The sequence below is a fragment of the Eubalaena glacialis genome, chromosome 2 (assembly GCF_028564815.1).
Source record: "Eubalaena glacialis isolate mEubGla1 chromosome 2, mEubGla1.1.hap2.+ XY, whole genome shotgun sequence".
In the NCBI taxonomy this organism is placed as follows: domain Eukaryota; kingdom Metazoa; phylum Chordata; class Mammalia; order Artiodactyla; family Balaenidae; genus Eubalaena; species Eubalaena glacialis.
Window position 1 is genome coordinate 52109219 of NC_083717.1, and position 24791 is coordinate 52134009.

Consider the following 24791-nt stretch of genomic DNA (forward strand, 5'->3'; position numbering starts at 1 on the left):
TAAAATTACAGTGGACACATTAGTAACAAGGTGGTCATTTCTCTTCCAACTTCCTGTTAAACCCAATGAAAGTCACCACCACCTCTCCACCCCTGGCAGGTGTTTCTAGGGCATGAGGTATAGGGGGTTAGGGCCTCCACCTGCTGATGTAATATCAGTGGTGGAGAGATGGAAGTCCCTTGCCTCATGCCTCTCCTTGTGGGGAGAGTGGGCCCTGGGAGAAATGGGCCAGGTACACAGCTACAGTCTGATGACAAACAAGGTGCACCAGGAACCTAGATCTGAGCCAGGCAGAACTGGTAGCAATAACAGCCTTGCCTTGGCTCCTTAAAGAATGAGGGGCACTGCCTTGCCTGGACCTGCACAGCGTTGCCACTGCATCCTACACCCAGTATGGCCTAGGAAGCAGCAACTTTGCTGCAGCCTGTTCAGAACACTTGTCTTTAGTCCTGATTCCTATTAAATCTGTCCTTAGGCGTATCTGCTCCATAATGTAAGTGACAAATGTGTGTTGTCATCGACCCCTGGAGGGATGTGTTTGTATGTGTGTGTGTCTTAGAAAGAAAGCCTTAGAAGACAAGGATGAGGTTCTGATGAAGGAAATGTGTTGGGGAGGAGAGTGTCACTCTCTCCTCCCCAGGGAGGGGGGCGGGCCTGTGGCGCCTCTGCAGAGAGGTCAGCTGTGGTTGTGTGTTGTGAGCAGGGCTTCTGTGTTGAGGGCTGCCTGTGGACTTATAGTAACGGGCTGGTCAAGTCTGGAAGGGGATGGGAAACTAAGGAGGTGATGGAGGGGGCTGGTACTCAGGTGTGAGTACCTGGTAGCTGGTAGTCCTGTGGCTGGGGAGAGCAAGGGAGGGGTCCCATCCTGCTGGGCACTCAGCCCTAACCCAGGCTGGTAGTCGGGCTGCCCTTGCGACTGCTTCTCCAAGGCATTCCTGTCCCAGCCATGAGGATGCCCTTCCTTCCCAGCCTCCCACCCCTTGGCCCTGCCCCTTCCTTTGGGAAGTCCTAGTTGGAGGCTTTGCCTTGCAGTTCCTCTTTCTAGGGGGGAAAGTGGTCTGCATGTTTGTGTCCACCTGCCATGCCAGAAGCCTCTGGAAGGCAGGGATCTGGCCTTAGGCTTTGTGGCCCAACAACAAGACCAGCACCTGCGAGTAGACAGTCAGTTGCCTCCCAGATGTTTGGGGAGTGAGGAGGTGGGTGTGATAGCCCCTTCAAAGCCCTGGTAGCAGGTAAGAAAGCCGGAAGGGAACCAACACTAGATTCACTGTGTGGACTCTAAGCTGTGTGGACTTACACTTATTCTAACTTACTTCTCACCCCCATACTGCCAGGTAGGCATTTTGGTCATCTTCACAATGGAGAGGCTGAGGTTGAGTCCTCCCCACTCCAATTTTCCTGTCTGGCTCTGCCTGGCCCTGGCCCAACCTTTCATGCCTCCTCCCCAGAGGTGCTTCCCTAAGCTTCCCACCTGGGCTTACTCCCCCTTCCCCAGGCTCCCCAAAGTCTTTACTCCCTCTGTGATCACAGGTACCAGCCGCTCGCTGTCTTGTTCTCTGTGTACCTCTGCTCCTCAGGTTCTTAATGCAGAGCTAGGAACCCCGCATAAGGCTGTGCAAATGTTGTGTGCATGCACACGTGGCTTTTCTTGGGAGGAGGGTCTGGGCCGTCAGTCATCAGAGGGGTCTGTAGCCCGCTAGTGTCAGAAACAGTACATTGACCGACCCCTGAAGCAGTTCCCGAGCATCTGTCTCCCTGCCAGCCCAATGCCAAGGGCAGCTCGCCCACCACCTCGGGGGCCCTGTCCATGTCCTTTGCCCAAGTTACACACTGAGCCCGGTGAGAGGTGTAGCGCACACCTCCTGCCTCCTGGACGTGGCGTCCCCATCTGGCCCTGACTGGGCTGGGGCTTGGGGTCTGCTCCCTTGGCCCTCTTCTCCCCGACCTTATCATTTCCTCGCTTAACTGTTTCCACATGGGTCCTGGACGTCTTTCTTCAGTGAGAAGGTTTTAGGGGGCAGAGAGACTTGTTAAGCTGGAGGAGACCTGGGGGATCCCATGCCGCAGATCAGGGATAGGAGAGGCTGGTGGGCTTTGCCCGCAGCCTGGCAGCAGGTGATGCTGCTGGACCAGCCTCCAGGTCATCGCACCGTCAATCTGTCCTGTGCAGGCTCCCATGTTACCTTGAAAGGAAGACTCACAGAGCTGGGAGGGAGACAATAGCAACCTTGAGTGTCCTGGATGATGAGGCTTCATGTTACTTACCTGCCTGAGGCCACCTGGAGGGTCACTATATCACCAGAGTAGGCCCTGCAGTGGCCCACAGTGAGCAGGGCCAGTGGGTGGAAACTAGGTTCCCAGCCTTGAGCCAGGCTGGCTCCCCAAAGTATGTAACCCCTCGTTGCATCCTCTTCTGGACACTTTTGTGCATTAAGATAAAAGGGCGAGTATACGGGCTCCAGTATGGAACATCTAAACCCTATATTATATGAGGATCCTGGCTATTCCTTTGAGAATTCTGTAGACGTGCTTTCTCATAAAGCCTATAATTAATTGGCTAGCTTCATGGAAATGCTTGATGTTTAAGAAGTTACTAGGAGCTTCCAAAAAAACCTGACCTGAGATTGACTGATACCATTACTACCTTCTTCATTTAAAATTTTTATAAATTAAAAAGTGCTTGAATCACCTTCTGTTTTAATGGACAGAAATAAAAATCTTGTTTAGTAGAAGCTCATCATCACATGATAGACAAGTTGAGTTGTTCCTCCAGTCAGACTGGACCCCTGGTAATGATAATAAAGCTCCTGAGAGCAGTCCCTTGGTCTTCCTGATGCAGTAGAACCCCAGCTTAGTGTTTCTGGGAGGTTCCTGATACAACCTTCATAGATTCCACCCTCGTGTTGTTCACTGAGATGTTCACAAAATTGGGGAAAGTTTGGAAATGATCAGTTGAGGATTGGTTGTCCCTTCAATACATATTTTTGGAGCGCCTGTGCTGAGGGGCCAGCATCGTGCCAGCACCGTGCCAGCACTCAAAGGAAAGGAAAGAGGCAGGGCTGGTGTGGGGAGACCAAGTGTGTGGAGATCGGGTAGGGCTATGCTTGACCGAGGGCTCCCACGTTCTAAATTCAAAATGTGTACAATTCCCGAGTGTGGAATTATGGTGCTCCACAGTATACATTACCGGGTGTGGGTCTCAAACTTGAGTGGGCATCAGAATCCCCTGGAGGGCTTGTTAAAGTATTGCTGAGCCTCCCAGAGTTTCTGATGCAGCAGGGCTAGGGTGGAGCCTGAGAATCTGCATTTCTAATGCAGATGATGTGGACGGTGCTGGTCTTGAGACCGTCTTAGAACCACTGCATTTGGGTATTTAGGCTCTTCCATGGCAAATGTAAGAGAGAGATAAAGAGAAAAATCCAACAGTTACTATGAGATGTTTCAGAAACCACCTACCTACTTATCCATGAGTTGTGCGTATAGTATTTCTAGTGATTCTCAGAAGCCACATGTGAAATGAGTCCCCTTATTCCATGGGCAGCCTTGAATAGTTCTGTATGTGTTATGTGAACAAAGACTACAAATCTCTCTTGCCACATTACAAGCTGACTCTACATCTGGGCCTTTATGTCTCCAATTATCTTTTGCAACTGATTAATTTAAGTTGGGCACAGACAAAACTGGTAGCCTGTAGTTCTGTTATCCTGCTGTTATTATTCTTCAACCTAGTTTAGCAGCTCGTAAATAATATGTCTGCCCAACATTAATAATGACAGCCCTGGCCTGCTTGGGGGTGGGGGAGACAATGACTCTGGCTGCTCCAGCCAGCATGTGCCTTGGTACTGCCCACAAGGCAGGCTGCCAATGGCGTGTCCTGAAGATGAGAGAAGCATCAGCAGCCTTGCCCCAAGCGCTGATGGCAGATGGGAGACACCTTGCCAGGTCAAGCCGGGTGCAGCCTGAGCTCCCAGAGGGGCCCAAGGGAAGCACAGCACCCACGAATCCTTACCCAGCCCATGGATGCAGCCTGGGTTTCTTGGGGGCTAAGCTGGTGTTACCTGCTTTAAGAAGGAAAAACTAATCTGCTAGGAGATGAGTGTGGATTTGCACCCGATGCCGCTGCTACCGGTCCAGGAGCCATTCTGAGAGCCACTGACATGGAGTCGTCCCTGGATGGAATCTGCCTGCTAAAAGGAAGAATCGGTTACTTTAAAAAAAAAAAAAGTTTTATTGAGGTGTAATTATTATAGAAAAAATTGCACATTTTAATGTTTACAATGTGATGGGTTTGATTGTTCTCACTGGAAAGTGGTAAAACAGACAACTTGAAGGAAGGGGAATGTCCCAAGTTCCTCCTCATGGTAGGATAGGCTACTGCGCATAATCCAAGGCCTCAGACAGGTAACGAGTGGCACAAGTTTCTAGTCTCCAGGGGCAGGTGGCCTTGGGGTGGAGGAACAGGTTGGAACTCATGTGGCAAGGACAGTACATAGTGGTGTCCCAAATGTTCTGAGGGAACTCCCCGAGGGAGGCTCAGCCTACCCCTCGCTCCAAAGCCTGGCCTGGCGGGTCTTGGGAGGGGGCTGCAGGCAGCCCGCCCTGCCCTTGTCAGCCATGTGGCCTCCTTACAAGGGTGCAGCTGGCTGAGGTGGAGGTACAGGGGGCCAGAAATCCTTTGTCAGGTAAACGTACTTAATGAAATATTTAGAGTCTTTGGATTCTTGGAAGGATTTTAACAGTCCTATTCTCCAACCCCTGTATCTCCTAACTTACCTAATCGAGTATTTTTCTAAAGGGAAATGTAGCGGAATCCCCAGCCTAGAAGTCCAGGGTCACGAGCAATCCCTGGCCTGCTGTAATATTGGTTTTATTTGTTTGGTTTTTGGCTTGGGGAGAGACCACGTGAATATGACAAAATTTATATGTCTGGGTTGTGAGTACATGGGTGTTTGTGCTATTATTCTCTGAGCCTTCATTTAATATTTTACCCAAAAATGAAAAGAAAAATTTTCTTCTTGCCCACTTGACTGTAGTTCTTTGCAGACTGGGTCTGTTTTTTCCTTTTTGGATTCCAGCACAGAGGCTGGCACATTGCAAACAACCACTCATTAGGTGGAAATTTTGGTCTATTTGAGTAGAGGAAAGTGATTCCTAAAATTCATTAGTTATTAGTATAGAGAGGTTTCTTTCTTTCAACACAGCTGTACCTGGTGCCTACTAACTGCTGCAGTTGACCCTGTGGTAATCGAAGAGAGATGGGGTCAGGAACCTGCCTTCCAAATGTTTAGAGCTTTGGGGAGAAGAGGAGGTAAACAGAAGTTACTAATGCAGTGGGAAAGGAGGGAGGGCCACAGAAGAGCACCAGACAGAAAGCTGCAGAGGAACACTTCTGATTTTGGCTCCTGAGATGCTGCTCCCTGTTCTTTCTTTCTTTTTTTTTTTTTTTATTCAAACAGAAAGTCACAAAAATTATAATCATCCTCATCAGTTCACTCAGTCCCATGTAATTAACTTTTTTTCATCTTGATCTTTTGTTAGCACTTTTATGAATTCATCAGTTTTCCATTAGAGTTCTGAAAATGCTTATTCATTCAGTTCAGCAGTATAGTCAGTTACCAGAAACCTGTACTTGTCAGAGTCTTTTCCCTGAATTCCTTGAAGATGAAACCCTTTTATAGGAACATTTTTGCGAAAGCATCACAGTACACCCAGAACTGTCTGTAAATGACAAAAGACTTAAAAATGACCACGGTTAAAGATTTGATGAAAGTTCATAATAATGCAATTGACAAGGAAATTTAGTTATTTGAGATATACATTTTAAAGTAATAACTAGAATTATGACTCATAACATTATACCAGAATGTATAAGATTTTTAGAAATTTCATGTAATGTCTGAAACATTTATATTAACATATTTCCATACAAATAACCCAAAGAAAGTTTAGTATTAGTTGTTTTGTTTGTTTTTTTATACTGCAGGTTCTTCTTAGTCATCAATTTTATACACATCAGTGTATACCTGTCAATCCCAATCGCCCAATTCAGCACACCACCATCCCCACCCCACCACGGTTTTCCCCCCTTGGTGTCCATACGTTTGTTCTCTACATCTGTGTCTCAACTTCTGCCCTGCAAACCGGTTCATCTGTACCATTTTTCTAGGTTCCACATACATGCGTTAATATACGATATTTGTTTTTCTCTTTCTGACTTACTTCACTCTGTATGACAGTCTCTAGATCCATCCACGTCTCAACAAATGACTCAATTTCGTTCCTTTTTATGGCTGAGTAATATTCCATTGTATATATGTACCACATCTTCTTTATCCATTTGTCTGTTGATGGGCATTTAGGTTGCTTCCGTGACCTGGCTATTGTAAATAGTGCTGCAATGAACATTGGGGTGCATGTGTCTTTTTGAATTATGGTTTTCTCTGGGTATATGCCCAGTAGTGGGATTGCTGGATCATATGGTAATTCTATTTTTAGTTTTTTAAGGAACCTCCATACTGTTCTCCATAGTGACTGTATCAATTTACATTTCCACCAACAGTGCAAGAGGGTTCCGTTTTCTCCACGCCCTCTCCAGCATTTGTTGTTTGTATCCCTGTTCTTTCTGATTGGCTTGCTGAAGACAGAAAAGGTCTGTGACATGGATGTCACATGGCCTGGGTTTAATTGGCTTTGCTGGTAAATGGCCGTGTGACCCTGGGCAAGTGCTTTGCCAAGGATTAGACGATCTGAGCTAAGGGCTCCTTCACCCACCATCACTGTCTGATTCAAAAGTGACAGAGAAGACAGGAAGGGGAAGAACGGGCACCTGGGACAACAGACCAAATTGTGAGCTCCAGTGGGGGTGTGGGGGGGTGTTCGTTACTCTCCTCCCCTCCCCTCCCCACCCATCCTATTACAGCAGCTTATTAGAGGTGGTTTATGAAAACACTGGAATCCATGCTCCGGGGTCTGTACTGCTCTGGCGGAGGGTTTAGCACCGTAAAACTCACTTTGTAAAAGTGCAGCAGCTGTGATAAATAAGCTTAAGTCTCGATAATCACTTTTTCACTTTTACCAATTACGCTAGGCTGCTTTGTGACAGAAGTTAATACCAAGTAAGAATTTTAAAGAAGCCTCATTTTCCTTGTCTAATTAAATTAAATACTTGAAAGGTGATTCACATGTTGATTTTCCCACCATTAGTCAACTGAAAATTACAGGGTTTTTTAGGAGTTTGAGCCCCGTGATTCTCCTGCTCAGCCTGTAGGGTCAGGGAACCCTCACCCCTGGATGCTCTCCTGCCGGCATCCCACCCACCCGTTTTTTGTGTGCAGCTGTCCACGGTGGGGCTTTTTGGCCGCCACTGCCCAGGAGAATTTATGGAGGGCATGCTTGTTAGTTTTTTAATCCTTCCACAAAAATCTGCACAGGATGCCTTTGTTTCCAGGTGTTTGATATTCCCACCATGCGTCAGGTCTCTCTAGACTGAGAAACCAAGATAGGCTCGTCCTTCCTGGTTGGTCTTTTTTCACCTGGAGAGTTCGTCCACTCAGAGTCTCTAATCTTCCTCCAAGGTGACGATCTGGGTTATTTAAATACCCGTAGGTCCTGACAATTTTATTTCAACAGTGTCACCCGGATGCTATAATTTGAAACGTGAAATACTTTTCTCTATTTTCTGTTTTTACACTATGCTTTCTGCTCCTTGTTTCTGAGATAACACATATGCATGCGTTAGAAAATGTAGCATGCTCCATACAGGTATTTCTTGGACACGTGCCAGGCCCTGGGGAGCATCAGGGAGCCTGGCTGATAGATGGCATTGAGTGTGAGCTCGCTCGCTTTGCCCAAACGTTTGAAGAGTCATCACCTGTAAAGTGACTATCTGGTATAAGTTTTCATGATTGGATCAAATTATTCACCAGTTTTCATGCTCCATTTCCAGGTCGCCCCTCTTGATGCATATAATCATTGTGTGCATATTTCAAAAAGTCCTTAGTATTTCAAAATGAGTGTGTACCCTTAAAATGTAAACAATAAATATATATTAAGTAAAAAGTGGAAGTCCCTTCTCTTTTCCTCCCAGTGTTAACCATGTAGTGTGTATTCTAACAGCTCTTTCTCTGTGAATTTAGTTTTACATTTAGTTTTACAAAAATGATCTCTCTGCAGCTTATCTCTACTCATAGAGACCCTTTCGTGTTACCATGTGTAGATGTACCTAATTCTCGTTAATGGCTAAATAATATCCCATGTTCTTTTTTTTTTTTTTTCTTTCATGTATATTAAGTATCTTCCATGTGCCAGGCGCTTCTCTAGGGACTGATGATATAGCAGGAACTAATTATTTTGTATTGTCTGTTTCTTGCTAATTTGTTTCTAGAATCTAAAGTATCCAACCTGCTTCTCAATCGCTATATCATCAAGAGCTTTTATTTTCTCAGGCTGAAATGTGCTTAATGTGTATATTTTAGTTGTCTACATTAAAATATAAACTCCACGAAATCGATCATGTTGCCTATCTTATTCACTGATACATCCCCAGCACTAAAAACAGTATTTGACAAATAAATACCAGCAGCTCAAAACCTATTGAGTCTCTGCATAGCTGGATGGACACACAGGTGAATGGATGATTCTTGTATTTCCCATGAATAAAGGGATCAGGGGAAGAAGTAGAACTGCTCATTGATCACCTTTCTTGGGTTTCCTTCAACTTCCAGCACAATCCTAGCTACTTTAGACAGAGGTATGATTTAGTCTTATTTCTATTCATTATATCTTTATACAAGCGTGTATCTACCCATTCTTTTGTTAAAATATTGACCACTTCTATATTTGGGCATCAGGCATTCCCTGAGCCCTCCAATGTCCCCTGCCCCCACTGCCCCTGCCCTCCTCGACCTCGGAGACCTCACCCAGATCTCGCAGCTCCAGAACTGGCCACCTGCCCCAGCAGGGGCTTTCCAGCACCTGGCCCTTGTGCAGGACCAGCGTCAGTTCTGATTGGTCAGGACACTTGTCTTGAAAGTTGCTCAGTGTTTTGAATATCACCCCTGCCTTTGTGAACACAATAACGTTCTGGTTCACTTGTTCAAGAGAATCACTCAGCTTTAACCTTTAAAAACACAAATCAGGTATATCACTTCCCTGCTCAAAAACCACTGATTGCTTTGAATGCACTGAATCTGAAGTGTTTATGATGACCTCAGCACCTTCTGTGACCCTCATCACTTCTCTGGAGCTGCTCTGACCTCCTGTGTTCCCTGACACAGGGCACGTTCCTGCCGCAGAAACTTCCTCTGCACTTACTGTTCCTCTGCCGGGAATACTCCTGCCCAGAGAACACACAGAAGCTCATTCAGTCATTCCAGGCCTGCCCAAAGGGCCCCTTCTCAGATAGCTTGCCCTTGGCCGCTTGGCAAAAAAGTCAGGCTCTCTGCTCCCAAGCCCCTTTATACACTTTATGTTGTCTTCATAGCCTTTGATTTATGCAGACCCTCAGTAAATATATATCATGCATTTATATATAACATCTATATAATACAATATACCTAGAATATAGCAGACCCTCAATAAATTATATGTATGTTTATATACATACTATACACCTGGAATATAGTAGACCCTTAATAAATATTTGTGGACTGAATAAAGAAGTGGATAAATAGAAACATCACGTAATGAGTATAATTGTTTGCTTCAGTGTTCAGAGGACTGAAGACTCCTACGTGAGGAAATTTCTCATTATTCACATAACCAAGTACAGGAACTGGACAATATTTGATTTTACAAGTTATTTGAGCTACCATCTTCGGTTTGTGCATGGCCCACTCCCATTTTATTTATTCATTTATTAATAATATGTTATAGATATCAAGCTTCCACAGAACCTAAGAACTAGAATACTGATAATAACGTTCACTGACATCTGTGCTCCTCCTTCCTCCTGAGACGTCACCACTAACCTGCATTGGGATTTTATAATGCTGCTCTTTCCTTGTCTCACTAGTATGGTCGGCCCTCCATATCCATGGGTTCCAAATCTGCAGATTCAACAAACCACAGATGAAAACTATTTGGAAAAAAAATTCCAGAAAGTTTCAAAAAGCAAAACTTGAATTTGCTGCCCACCAGCAACTATGTACATAGCATTTACATTGTATTGACAACTATGTGCATAGCACTTACATTGTTATTAGACATTACAAGTAATCTAGAGATGATTTAAAGTATAGGGGAGGATGTGCAGTAGGTTATATGCAAATACCATGCCATTTTATACAAAGGACTTGAGCATTCGTGGATTTTGGTTTCTTCTAGATCTTGGAACCAATCTCCCACAGATACTAAGAGATGACTGTAGTAGTGCAATCTTGTGTATGTGCTTGCTGGCAATATTTTCTCCACTATGCTTCTCAGAAGGCAAAGCAATGGAATGTGTGTCTTCTAATTACAACAAATTCCCCTTCCTTTTTAAAAATTTTTAGTTTTTAAAATATTTTTCCTTTTATTTATTTTTATTCTCTTGGATTTCTCTTTATTTTTATTTTGCTTGTTTTTTCCCCCCAGCTTTTTAACATGAATATCTTCACATGAAAAAGTAGAAAAAATTATACACTGAATACCTCCATGTAGATCCAACAACTGTGAAGATTTTAAAATCATTGCTTTATCCCTGTGTGTACACACATAGATATCTTTTTTGTGCCATTTAAAAGTAGGTTGTAGACATCATGGCACTTCAACCCTAAATACTCTACCCTGTATCCAAGAATAAAGACATTCTTCAATATAAACATGATCCCAACATTCCGAAGAAACTAATGGTAATTCCATATTCTAATGTAATATCCAGTCCATATTCAGATTTCCTCAATTGCCACAAGAATGTCTGTTATAACTATTTTGATATTTTTAATCAGGATTTAATATAGGTTTATATATTACATTCAGTGTGTCTCTTCCAGTCACTTTTAGCATAGAACACTGCCTCCTACCTTTATCTATCTATCTATCTATCTATCTATCTATCTATCTATCTATCTTCTATTTATTTAATTTTTATTTTCATGAGATTGAGTAAAGAGTCTAGAAGAGTTGCCTTGGAGAATATCCCATAATCTGGATTTGTGTGACTGTTTATTCCTCATGTCATTTAGCTTGTTCATCATCTACTGTTGGTATTTCCTGTAAGCTGGAGGTCAATCTGGCAGCTAGGCTGTATTCAGGGTAAACATTTTATAGATGATGCTGTGTATTAGAATACATATTAAGAGTTTCATCTTTAAAGGCAGTTGAAAGTAGACAGTTCCTAGGCCTTGCCAAAAGACTACTAATCTTGCATTAAAAAAGGCAAGAATCATTTCTACCCTAGGAAAGCCTTAATGAGGAAAACATCTGGCCACTTAGCAGAGGCTGGGAATGGCTTATGTCCCTTCCAGGAATAGCTAGTATTTGGTGATGCACAGCACTGCATCCAAGTTGCATTTCCCTTCCCTACACGTTTACCCTAAGCTAAAGTGAGGTGAGGAAACAGGCCAGCCGATGGAGGGGAAGGCCTGGCCAGGCCTGTTTGTTTTGGTTTGGATGGAGGATTTTGTTCCTCATTTCTTTACACATGGTGTTTCTTTTTTCCCCCTCTCTCTAATCTTGTGTTTCATCTCTCAGGCCAAAAATTGAATAACAAAGTAAATAGATGGCCCAAGCTGGTTGGTCCCACAGAGTTGGAGCTGAAGAGACTCACTTGAAAATTCCCGTCCTTAGGTTTTAAATTCTGTGACTCAGACTTGCTTGTGTTTAAACACACACACACACACACACACACACACACACAAAATCCTCCCAGAAATGTACTGTGCTGCATTTGGTCTGAGCCCTTGGCTGATGTTCCTGGGGCGTTTCTAACTGTTCACCCAGAGCCCAGGTGATGTGGCACCACAGATTGGGTTTTTTTTTTTTTTTTTTAATTTTATTTTATTTTTGGCTGTGTTGGGTCTTCGTTGCTACGCGCGGGCCCCCTCCAGCTGCAGCGAGCGGGGGCCACTCCTCGCCACAGTGCGCGGGCTTCTCATTGCGGTGGCTTCTCTTGTTGCAGAGCACGGGCTCTAGGTGCACGGGCTTCAGCAGCTGTGGCTCTGTGGCTCGCAGGCTCAGTAGTTGTGACCCGAGGGCTCCAGAGCACAGGCTCAGCAATTGCGGCACACCGGCCTAGCTGCTCCACGGCACGCGGGATCCTCCCGGACCAGGGCTTAAACCCGCGTCCTCTGCACCGGCAGGCAGATTCCCAACCACTGCACCACCAGGGAAGCCCCACGGATTGGGTTTTGACGGAAGACACCTGGGCACATTTCACCGTGAATCGTTTTCTCCACTTACTTAGACAAAAGTCACTGGGGCTTTCGGTCAACACTCTGGCGTTACTCACATTGCCAGAGTGTTGGGGTCCTTGTCAGCCCATCTGGGGAAGGACAGGCAACAACGTCCCCACCTAAAGCAAGCAGCACCACCCAACCAAAAACCCATGGCTTTCTGGCTCTAGAAACTTAATGGTGCATAAAAACCATCCTCCCATTCTCCAAGAAAACTTGGTAGTTGGTTTTACTAGAATCATCCTAATTGTGTCACTGTGGTGGATTGGGTCACAGGCAGCAGGACTGAGACGTGTTCAAGCACAGACAGGCAGTGACGTACAATAAGGAGCCCGTCGGCTGGGCTGGCCTGCTGCGCACTCAGCAGGAGAGCAGGACAGTGAGAGCAGGAGCTGGTACCACAAGCCAGGAGCATCACTGTGTATGCTGGCTCACTCTCGCAGGGCTTGTCTGAGAAGAGTCTGCTGGTCTGCGGGCACCACAGGGGCTTGCTAGGCCTTCCTCGGGGTGAGCCTAGCCCTGACACTGTCATGTGTGTTTGGAGAGCAGGAGGAGCATGTTTGCTTCCCTGCTGGGTAAAGTGGGTCCTGATGAGGCAGGCTTGCATGGATGGATCTGCACATATGGTGTCCATGTTTTCTGAACCCTAAATCAAGATTTATGGTCCCTCAGTGGGTTTTGCTGTTTTTAGGGAGTCTGGGAGGCAGCTTGGGAAAGAATATTTTCTAGCTGAAATGTGAATTTCTGGAATATTTTGACAGCTTATGAGAATTCAGGTTTAGAACATTTGGAATTGTAACTTTTCTGGAGAATCCAGGATGTCGGTCACTGTATTAGTGTGTTAGGGCTGCCACAGACTGGGTGGCATAAACAACAGAAATGTATTGTCTTCCAGTTCTGGAGGCCAGAAGTCTGAGATCCAGAGGTCAGGAGGGTTGGTTCCTTCTGGAGGCTGTGAGGGAGCATCTGTCCAGGCCTCTTCCCCAGATTCTGATGGTTTGCTGGCCGTCTCTGGAGTTCCTTAGCTGGGTGAAGCATCGTCCTGATTTCTACCTTCATCTTCATATGGCGTCCTCCCTGTATGCATGTTTTTCTGCATCCAAATTTTCACGTTGTATAAGGACAGCAGTCATATTGGATTAGGGCTCACCCTAATGACCTCATCTTGGTTCAATCTGCAAAGACACTGTTTCCTAATAAGTTACATTCTGGGGTACTGGGGGTTAGAACCTCAACATAGGAATTTGGATGGGGGACACGACTCAGCCCATAACACTCACTGTGTTAAACCACAACTGTCTGAGGCCTCCTTGGTCTAATCAAGCTCCCAGTGTCTTTGGACTCCAGATTTAGATGGGAAAGGTGAAGACTCACCTTTCAACATTTGCTCAGCAAAGTGATGGGAGGCTGTGAAAAAGTGGGGCTGCGGTACTAGCAGTAATGGGCATGCACCTGTGTTTCAGGGCAATAAGAAGGAGAAGATGGGAAGGTTTGGACACATAAACTACTGCCGGAGGAGAGTCAGCTCTGCTCCCCAGCTACCGAACTCCCTCTTTTTTAGCAGCCCAGGCTGGGCTCAGCACAAAGCCACACCTGTAAATGGAAGGCCCAAGTTCTCCACGTTGGAAAAGAAGCACCCTGAAGTCTTCCTAAAAGCGGCCAGAATTGCCCGGCCACCATCAGCATCCTGGCACTCGGTCCCCACCAGCCCTGCCCCTCAGTCTGCAGGAGGAGAGGATTGGTGGTGGGGGTGGGGGGAGGCAAAGGCTAAGTTTGCACTGGCAGCACCGGGTTCTGCAACAGGGAGGTGAATCGTGCACGCCAGTTTCTCCCGGGAAGAGCATTAAGGAAACTGATTTGCATGATGGGTTAAAGCACCAAGGACGCTGTGCCCCTTGGAATCTCTGTGGCTCTGTGGAATGAGACGTACCTGCATTCAAGCCTTGACTACATGCCTCTGTGGTGTCAGGCAGCCCCCTCTGTCCCCAAGACTCAGTTTCCACATCTGAACAGTAGTCACAGGGCTACCGTGAAGATTACTAAGATGCTCTGTGTCATTCAGCACCATCAAATGACAGCCTGCAAGCAGAGCAAACTGCAGCCAGCCAAATGCCCAGCCTTGCTTTGCTATGGTAATTTCTCCCTCTGTAAAACAGTACTATTGGGTGTGAGTGCAAAAGGCACCCCCGCAAAATATTTGGGACTCTAATGCCTGTAACCATCCAGATATTCCTCAATGTTTTTTCTTTTTAAGAGGAATTACCCAATAGAAGTTGGAATTTGTTTATAAGTGGCTCTTGTGCACATCTGCAAAAAGGGGAGATGAGTTGGAGATAGCAATATTAAAAAAAAAAAAAAAGAGTGCCCTTTTTTTTTTTTTTTTAGTAAATCACACAGTCCCTACAGCATAATGTGTTGGGCCTGTGGATTACTGAATATTTTAGAGTCAGGCTAGGTTCTAAATGACTCTAAGATGCACCATCAGTTTAACAGATTTTCAGGGGGAGAAACACCTTCAATGTCCACATCGATTGTTAGAGATACTGTGATTTTGAAACATTAAAATGTGGGTAAAATGCAAACAGGGGAATATGGGTGAGTGCTGAGCGTCGGTGGTAGGGGGCCACTGCCTCACTGTTGGGGGTGGTGGGAAACAGAGCTGGGGAGCCTTTGGGGGTGCTGTGAGTTGGGGGTTAGAAAGGTAGCTCTGCGGTGTGAGCAGCCCCCTAAGGAAGGACACGGGCTCTCTTTGTCCTCATACCCCACTTGTGGACCCTTTCTGGACTTTTAAAATATTTTAAGTCAGGACTTGAGGCTTATACTTCTCATCTTCGAATATATACAGTTTTTACACTTTAACATTTCTGAAATGGCTTAAAATTGATGGCATCTGGGAGTCAATGACATCCATAGCTGACCCACCAGCAGTCGCATGGCGTTGCCCTTGGGGTGACGTTCAAACTCCCATTGGCTGGTGCTTAGCTCTCCTCTCAGCCACATCCCGGCGGCCTCCCAGGGTATGGCACCCTCTCTCACTCACCCTCTCTGCTTCTGGCGTTGCTGCGGTCTCGTGTGGCCTGGGCCCCCACTCCGCTTCACAGTCTCTTCCCCTGCTCCCATCCTGCCCGAAGCCTTCTCTGACCCCCAGACTAGGTGGAGTCTCTTTAGTCCCTGTCTGCTCTTTAGTCCATGCTTGTGGGACTCTCCCACTGCAGACTGTGACCCTCATGGACAGGGGCCCGTGTGTCTTGCTCATCCAGCTTAACACAAAGTTCTTAAGACAGTGGGTGGTCAGTGACCATTGTGTTACAACACTTGGTGAAGAGACAGTGATTAAAATGTTGCAACGGCAACTCCTACTAGTACAGTCCATTCTCTAGAAGCCCTCACACATCATCCTCTGATCAGGGGGACAGAGATGAAAAGATTTTCCAGGAGGCAGGGATAAGGATGGTGTCCTGGGATCAAAGGATTGCACGGCACTTTCCTCCCAACTGCCACGCCTCATACAGCGTGTGTACCCAGGGGACAACCCTCCTCCCAGCCTCTTTCACAAACCACATGGCATGTCCTTTCAGAATGCCCTCTCTGTGTCATTTGCAAATTGAGAAACTGGAGGCACAAGGCCAAACCTTGCACACGGGAACACAGAGAACCATCTGGGATGTGAATTCCTACTCCTAACTGAGGGCATCTCAGACGTATCCTGCCTTCAAGGGCTGATGTGTGCCTCCTGGGGGGAGGAGCAGGCCAGGGGCAGTGATGGAGCTGCTCACTCAAGTTCAGTTCCCCCAAAGCCAAGCTTTTCTCTTTCAGTGGTGTTTGGTGATGAAGCAGTTGATGTCGTTGAACTACCTAGGTACCACCTGAGAATTTTGCCTTTGTCAAAATACTCTGAAGTCTGATGGTTTTTCAGCATCGACAAATCAAAAGTGCTTTATATACTTGCTAACATTTTATCATCAGGCAGGAAAGGATATTTTAATGAAAGATTGGGTCTGTCATTTTGGAAGCAACTGGCAATTCTAGCCTAAGTATTGCACTAGCCTCAAAAGCCAAACGTCACTTCTTTGTAGAACGTTTTATTGTGGATTCTAATAGAGTCTTCTCTAAATATCTAAGGCCCTTGGGGGCCATCTGGGCAGGCAGGGGTCAGATTCCTGTGGACCCTGCTGCAGTTGAGATTTTACCAAAAGCTAGAAAGTGGCCATGGGAGAGCGGGTCCTCGTTCTATTCCTGAATCCCTTTTTGTCCCCACCCTGCCACACAGAGCTACAGTCTACACATGTTTTCCTTTCCCTTTTCCCTGCTTAAGACATGAGCAGCCCCTTTAATTTTGGAGGCATTGGGGCACTGGTGACAGTCCTTCCATCTGTAGAGAAGAGAGGACAGGAAGGGTTTCCTCTATTCCATCCTCAGCAAATGCTCATGTTTTGCCATGCAGATCTGGAAGAGAATCCGGGTTCTTTGTTCCAGGAAGGAGACAGTCAGGCCCTGCCATCAGAGGTCGGCTTCTCCCTTTTTATTTTGGAACCTGGCTTCAGGAGGCTCTCAGGTCCTGGCCACAGAGTGATCCCAGGCCAGTCTTTTGGGGAAGAACTGCCTTGATGAAGCACCTCTTTAGGGCAAGAATGGAGGTGATGTCTTTATTTCTCCCCTTACTCCTGGACCCTGACCTTCCTGAGAAGAAGGGAGGGCTGATGGCCACCTTGAGCCCCCCAGCTGCCTCTTTACAGAAAGAAATGGTGATTCTGCTGATGAGCTCCACAGCTTCAGAACCTAACCAGCTTTCCTGTAAATGGAGCTTCCCTTGGCTGACATTTGGAAGCTCAGGGTTTATTGGAGGGTAGAGGTCCAACATAACTGTACAGTATCTGATTCCATTTTAAAGGAAATTCCGTGACTGTGTTTCACTGAGAGCTGACCTTCTGGTGTAGTGAGAGGACTTCCAGGAAACAGCATTCAGGTGGAAGGACTTCAACAAAGACCAGAGCCTTGAAACGACGACAGATGACAAGCAGGCACCCGAGCCTGGGTTCCAGTGGGTGCTCTTGCTCAGTTCAGGGCATATGGCACATGTCCTAGAACACCCCAGTGGGCTGCCCAGGTGCACAAGGAAGCATGGAGGGCGAAGCCGGGAAGGGGAAGGCCGGGCCCGGAGGATGGAGAGCTGGAGCCCGTCCAGGGAGAGCCAGCACGTCCCCTCCTTGTCAGACAGCTGTGGGGAAGTAGTGGTGGGGCTTCCAGAGCCAAGCCTTGGACAGCATTCATGTAAGTAAAGGGTCAGCGCTGATTCTGCATCCCAGACGGGAGGAGGTCACACCCCTGCAGGGCTGTGTTAAAGAGCTCTGGGACAGCTTCTTCCTGTCACGAGGTGGACCTAGGTGTGGCGAGAGGGGTCCCAAGCTCCCACACACCACCTGCGGCCCCTTCTGGGGCTCCTGGGGGGGTTGGGAGTTTGATGAGTGGTCAGGACAGGCTTGGGGCGGCCTTTGTGACAAGGCCCAGGCCTCTGACCTCCCTGGAACATGAGAGGCCTGCTGAGCTCCCTGACCAGGGAAGTGATGCGCCCTGTCTGGCTTGGCCAGCTTTGGTTTTTAGAAAGTTTTCCCCACTTTGCTTCTCCAGGTGATTTTCAGGCAGACAGCTAAGGTTTTGTGTGTGAATTTCTTCCTCAGGGAGGGAGGCAGGTGTTGGGGGAGGGAGCTAACACTTCCCGAGCCCTCACTCTGCTCCAGGTACTTTGGGGGGGCTTATGCTTTGAAAGCCTCACAGTTTCCCTATGGGTTAGAGGCCATTACCTCGTTTAACAGGTGCAAGAACTGACATAGAGACAGGCTGGGCCACTGTGCAGTCACCTGAGGAGCTGACCCCAAGATAGCCTCCCCTCTAGTGCGAGCAAACCCTACCTCCACACTGCGCCCTGGGAGCACCCAGCATGTCTCTGTGGGGAGAGATAACTGGCTGGGGATAACTCTCAAGGGACAGGAGAGGTCACCTGGACAGAAGATTTGGAGGTTCCAGACTGCCACTGCCGCTGGCCCTTAGGGTGCTGGTCTCAACGGTTGTGGGGAAGTTAGCCCCTTGGGAGGGTGGGCAGCAGCCCCAGAGAGGAACGGGCCAAAGATGGCCATTGGAGGATGGATGGGAACACTGGCTACTGTAACAAATGACCCCCACTTGGTGGTGATTTTGTACAACAGACCTCATGTCTCACCCACATAACAGTCCAAGGCAGGCATTCTTGGTCAAGGGGCAAATTTTCTCCCATGTGTTATGCCAGGGACTGGTACTCTTCCATCTTGTATCTTTGGCATCCCCCAGGCTCTTGATTTACTCTTTGTCCACCCAGCAAATGGAGAGAAGAGGACAGGCAAGTCACATCTGCTCCTTAAGAACCCCAGCCTAGAGGTGACTCTGGCACATCTGCTACAGTCCACTGGCACAAGAACCAGTGACACGGCCTCACCTGGGTGCAAGGGAGGTGGAAAAGGTAGTCCTGGTGGGGATCCCTCCCAGGGACCACTGGGCAGGGCAGGGGAGCACGGTTTTTTTGCACATAGCCCTCTCTGCCACAGCGGAGACACGGCCTGGAGGGAAGCAGGTGACAGGAGGAGAGGGCTGCTCTATGAGGGCCACTTATTCAGGAGTGAGAGGAGAAAGAGAAGAGAGAACCATCAGGATCCCAGTCATGGGGAGACAGGTTAACCACATAGGCAAGAGCATGGACCCTCGGCATTGTAGACTGTCTCCCGGCTGCAGGCTTCTGGGCTGGTGCCTACATCCTGGGGAGCAAACTTAGAGCAGGGGACCCTGGTGGGGATTGGTGGTGAGCAAAAGAGAGAGAGAGTGCATTAGGGAATGGTGGCTACAGCAGAGCCAAATGTGGGGGTCCTTTCAGAACAGGGCAACCCAGGGGCGAGAGGGTCCTGGGAGGTAGCAGCACAGATCCTCCTCTGGATCTGGGTGGGAAAGTGGGCAGGCCTGGGGTTCTCAAGGAGGGTCATCCACAGCTCCCCTACCATCTTCCCTGGCCAGTAGCTTGGAAACAGTCCACATAAATGCAAATGCACCAAGGAAGGCATATATAACAGGTGAAGTTGATTTGAATTATGGGAATAACTGGCAGTATGAAAACTCTGGAAATCTGGACAAGCGAGTTGGATTTTAATCCTTCACCATGTTTCATGAGTGAGTAAAGCAGATGACTAATATTTTATTTTCCAGAGCTGAGATTCAATCTTCCTGCTGTCTGTCTGGGATATTCAAAAGACATCATTTTAGACCAGTGGTGAAACAAAAACTATCTATGACCCCAGTAGGAAGTGATTGAGCGTGAGTAAGACATGAGGAGGGCAGAAACAATGGAAGGGACTTTTTGATGGAAACAAAAGAAAATTGATTTAAAGAAAAGAATATTTGCTTAGTGCCATGGACAGCTCTTAGATAGCTGTTCTTGGGAGAAAATGAAAGTTTAAGTACACAGCATGAGAGTCAAGAGCAGCAAATTACATCTTTTTATCCTTCCATACACCACCCCCCAGCCACGCACACTCAGCCAAAAATGATATAATACGTAAAGCCAAAAATTTGAGTGGGAAAGAAACTTAATAATGATAATTAAATGGATAAACATACGTTCTGCCAAAAGTTCAGCAATGTTGTAATCAGCTGAGTGAGTTTCTCAGAGATTCTCAACATGAAGCTTCTTGGTTTGTCAGGAAACGTAGCGAGCTTTTGGCTGGAGCATTGTGAGCCAGAATTCGCTGCCCTGGTTTTCTTCAGAAAGTCTCAGGATGGACCAAAAGGGTGATGGAAAAGGAGAAATGGAAGGAACAAAATGGAAACGTTCTGGTGGACCTCAGGCTGCCACATGGCCTGCCAAAGAAATCCTTGCAGCAGTGGACAGAGAGGCATTCTTTACATCACTCGGCCCAGGGTTGCAAGAGCGGGAAGAGCAAATTACAGGAAAAGTGGGCTGTGCAGCCTTTTAATGCTGATGCAAGTGAAGAAGGTGGCCCTGTTACCGACAGAAGCTTCCAGCTTCTCCCTGCAAGCCAGCCCGTCTGGCAGGAATGATCCACCCTGCCAGCCGGATTCCCAGGGCTGATGTCACAGCAGCAGTGAGGGAGGGAGCGTAGGCGAGAGAGAGGATTCAGGGAAATAAGGGGGATCCCCAGGACAGTGAGGTGCTCAGGCCCTCTGACTGTAAATGAACCTTCAGAATCAATCAAGTAAAGCCCAAACAAGGTGTAGGGGAGAGGCAGCTGGCCCCACGAGCCTGAGCCAGAGGCTCAACTCCAAACCCTTCTTAGGTAGTGTTGCAGGCTCCCTCCCAGGGCCCTAGCTCAGCCGCTGCCACAAGCCTCAGGTACTGCCGTGTGGTGTGTTCCTGCCGAGAAGCTGCCCTGGGAACAGTCCCGGCTCTACTCTTTGGCCCAGAGCAGGAAGCCTGTGCCATGCAGGCCTGCACTCCAGCTGTGGGCAAGGTGTCAGCATGGAAGCTCAGGGTCTATGTCTAAAGTCGACAAACCTCAAAACTAAAGCCAGCCTCCCTTCCCCAGCCCTCACTGACTCCCTGCCCTTCTGACTCCTCCCAGGAAGCCACAGGAAAGGGGTCCTGCACCATTTGCCTCCCTGGCCATAGCAGATTTGGGACAGTAGGAAGATGTGTTCTGTGCACCCCAGTGACACTAGTGCCACAGAACCTGAACGTTTGTTTTGGCCTGAATGTTTGTGTCCTCCCCAAATTCATATGATGAGGCCAGAACCCCCAATGTGATGGCATTAGGGGGTGGGCCTTTGGGAGGTGATTAGGTTAAGATGAGGTCAGGAGGGTGAGGCCCTCAAGATGGTATTAGAGCTCTTATAAGAAGAGGAAGAGACCCTAAAGAGCTTGCTCTCTCTCCACCATGTGGGGACACATCGGGAAGGCAGCTGTGTGCAAGCCAGGAGTGGGCTCCCAACAAGAACCAAGTCTGCCAGCACCTTGACCTTGGGCTTCCAGCCTCCAGAACTTCGAGAAATAACTGTCTTGTGTTTGAGCCCCCAGTCTGTGGTATTTTGTCATGGCAGCCCAGGCTGACTGAGACCTTGCACCATGAGCCTCAAGCCCACCAGGTGGCTCCTGGGGCACGTGGTCGCCGTGGCGTGTTACCAGGTCAGATGCCAGGTGAAAATCCACCTATTTTATGGCCAGTATTCCAAGACATGGGTGACATCAGGCAAGGGGGGGTGTTGACGTGCCTGTTCCCAGAGGAGGATGGGGGAGGTGTCTCCCATCATGCAGACAGCTGCCAGTGCCCCACAGGCACCTTATGCAGAGCAGGGACCTGCTGTGTTTATATTGTCCCTTTCCAGATCCCTGCCTCGTGCTGACTGTGATTTGGAGCATAGCCACTGAGTACCACAGAGACAGGCTGGAATCCCGGCCGAGCCCTCTACATAGGTGACCTTGAGCATATCAATCTACCTGGTGTGTGGAGGAGACTCCCAAGCTTGTCTGGATCCAGCACTCCACACTCTCAGACCACATGGAGGCTCCATTTTTCTTCCTCCTTGGGCAGGGCCACAGGCCCCCTCTGAGCCCAAGGGCTGTGAGAGAGGTGACATGGGTCACTTCTGAGCCGAATCACTGAGTTGTTGGTTCTATTGGTCTTTTTCACAATTCATTTGGGGAAATGCTCCAAAGTGAGGAATTGGTCCAGGTGTAGACCTGAGCCTAGATAAACCCAGTGGGCCACTGAGACTGCCTGAGGTTGCTGTGTGTGCACGTGTGCACACACACCTACACACGCACACCAGTTACAGGATGAAACCTAATGGGGACAGTCTAGATTTGACTACTGCTAGGTTGTCTTGACTTAAACCCACCTGGCTGGTCATGCCAGTTAGTATTTTTTAAATGCCTGAAAACCCCTGGGAGGAATGGCCTTGGGCGAGTTAAGATGGATGCCTACACAATAACCAGGGGTATTGTGGGCCCACAGGGCAAATTGGAGAGCTGCAAGGTCCTTCTCTTGTGATCAGAATTGTCCATCAGCTCCCGGAGAAGATTGATTCCTGACAGGGCAGCTCTCTGGAAATGGACCTGTACCTACCCTTAGTTCACAGGTCACAAATGGAGCCCATTTTAGCACAGAGGTTCCAGGCCAGGGTCTATGGATTAACTTTGGGGTCCTTTCAAACTCATTGTAAATTGTGTGCTAGCAGGAATTTTTGGTCATTGTATTCGCAAAGGAATCTATGACCTCCTCAGTTTTAAGAACAAGTAGAACAAGAGGTTAATGCATTCTAGGGAAGAAGGATTTTTTTGTCAACTATGCAAATAAACAGAAAGACATCCTTTGCCAATTGCTGCATAGACAGCCTGTGCGAAGCCAATTCTAGTCACTTGATTAGCATTATTGTTACTTTCCTAGTAATTCCTGGACCAAAAACCTCCCTTGGTACCACTTTTCCTGGCCAAATGGTGCTTTCTTCCAAATGCCTTGAGGTGCCTCTCAAATTTTGGAGGGTAGCCAATGCCACAACTCTGAGAACACTCTTAACCTTTCCAGGCCTCCAAAGGGCTACAAAAGAGTGGCTTATCACAATGTCCCCTTTTCTTTCCACATTGTTTTGTGGCTTTTTATACTTTATTCTCTATCTCATTTCCAAAAAGATTTGAGGTATCTGATTTTGTCAAGATGCAGGGTGTGAATACTCTGCATATCTTACCAATGTCATTTCAGCACAATATTCAAGGGGCCCGAGACACTCAAGAATCGGTTAACAAAATTGTTTAATTCACTGAGGATTAATGAGAGAAAAGTTTCTGTTTGCTTCATTCTCAACAGTCTGAAATGCATGTATTTGCTCTCTCCTCTGTGGAAACCAGCAAGGGTCTCCAGAATTAATTCTCTCTTCAGATAGTTAGGGTGGTTCCTTTGGGCTTTGATGGGTTTAGGGCCACCATCCTAAGTTTGCCTCCCAGCTGGTGACAAGAGCTAGGACCATTTTGGTTTGTGATTGTTGGTGTTGCTGTGCTCTAATTATATCCTTGATGTGAGTTTGTGTTATTGTGATTTCTTTTTCTGTTATAAGAGAGTCTTTCCAAAATAACCTGATGAATTTAGAGTTTTGATTATGCTCCAGTTTATTAAGGTTTTTTTTTTCTGTAGTAAAACCTCTGAGTTGAAGAGGCCAGAAGCATGAAGGCCTACAGGTTGTGTCCAGCTGGCCCCTGACATGAACACACTTGGATGTGTGGATGGAGATGGCTTTGAGAAGGATTCTTGTTTCTCCACGTTGAAGGCAGGGCTTCCCCAGCTCCTAGGGAGGGAGGCTGTGTTAGTCCTTGGCCAGGGAAGTCTGCTCAGCCTTTCTCTTTTGGATGTCATTCCCAGGAGTACAAATGATCGCGGTTCTGACGGGACCTTGTATTGAGAGAGGCATCTACAAACGCGTGCCGTACAACCAATGTCTCCATCCCCAGTGCCACCAGGGGCAGCCACAGAGCCTTCTCTCCAAGAACAGGAGCACGAATTGGTGCTTGTCACTTCTCACTTGGCTGTTCTGGCTGGACACCAGCCACTACCCAGTGGAGTGTGGGCAGTGAAAGTCATTAAAGTTCTTGATTCTGGCCTTTGGGTCACAGGTACCATCTGACCCATCCCCCCAGAGCCCTGATGAAACTGGTCCTGCCCCGGTGCTGGGAGAAGAATCAGTGGAGACACAAAGAAGGGGTGGTCCAAAGGGTTAATTGACAGATGACTGGAGTCAGAAGCAGAACTTGAGCCAGGAACATATAACCTGGTCAGATGGAGGCCCCTCTCTCTGGGTGACCAGAGAGAGCTGGGTGTCCTCATGGTGGCTTTGTGGATGGTGGGTGAGAAGTCTTCTGTGGGAAGGGCCAGCAGCCAAATAAACAACCAACAGATCATTGCAACTACTTATCAATCTTTTGGGTAAAAGTCTATTGGTTGTTTAATTGGATCATCGCCATCATAGAAGCAGTCTTTAGAGACCAGTGGTCTCATGGAACAGATAAGACAGACACCCAGAGAAGCTGTGTGAGGTGCCCAGAGGCAGGCCACAGGCCCAGGCCTCACTCCTCCCCCAACAAAGGACGGTGCCATCTGCTCCATCAGTCCATTGACCCACATCTGGTTGGGACCACTTCCTTGTCTTCAGAGCATAGGAAATCCAGTGCCTTGTGCCTGAGCTACTTCTATAGGAGGTTTGGAATACTCCTGTTGGATCTTCTTAGACTTTTGGGGGTGTTGCTAACTTTGGAAGTAGAAAATCATAAGGAGGGATTGGATAGAGCTCCCTGAGTTGCCATATCACTCTTGGTCCTCCCTTACCAGGAATTTCACCAACTTTCAATTCTTAAAGGTTACTGAGCCAGTGACATCCTGAGCTGTCATCAGCTAGCCC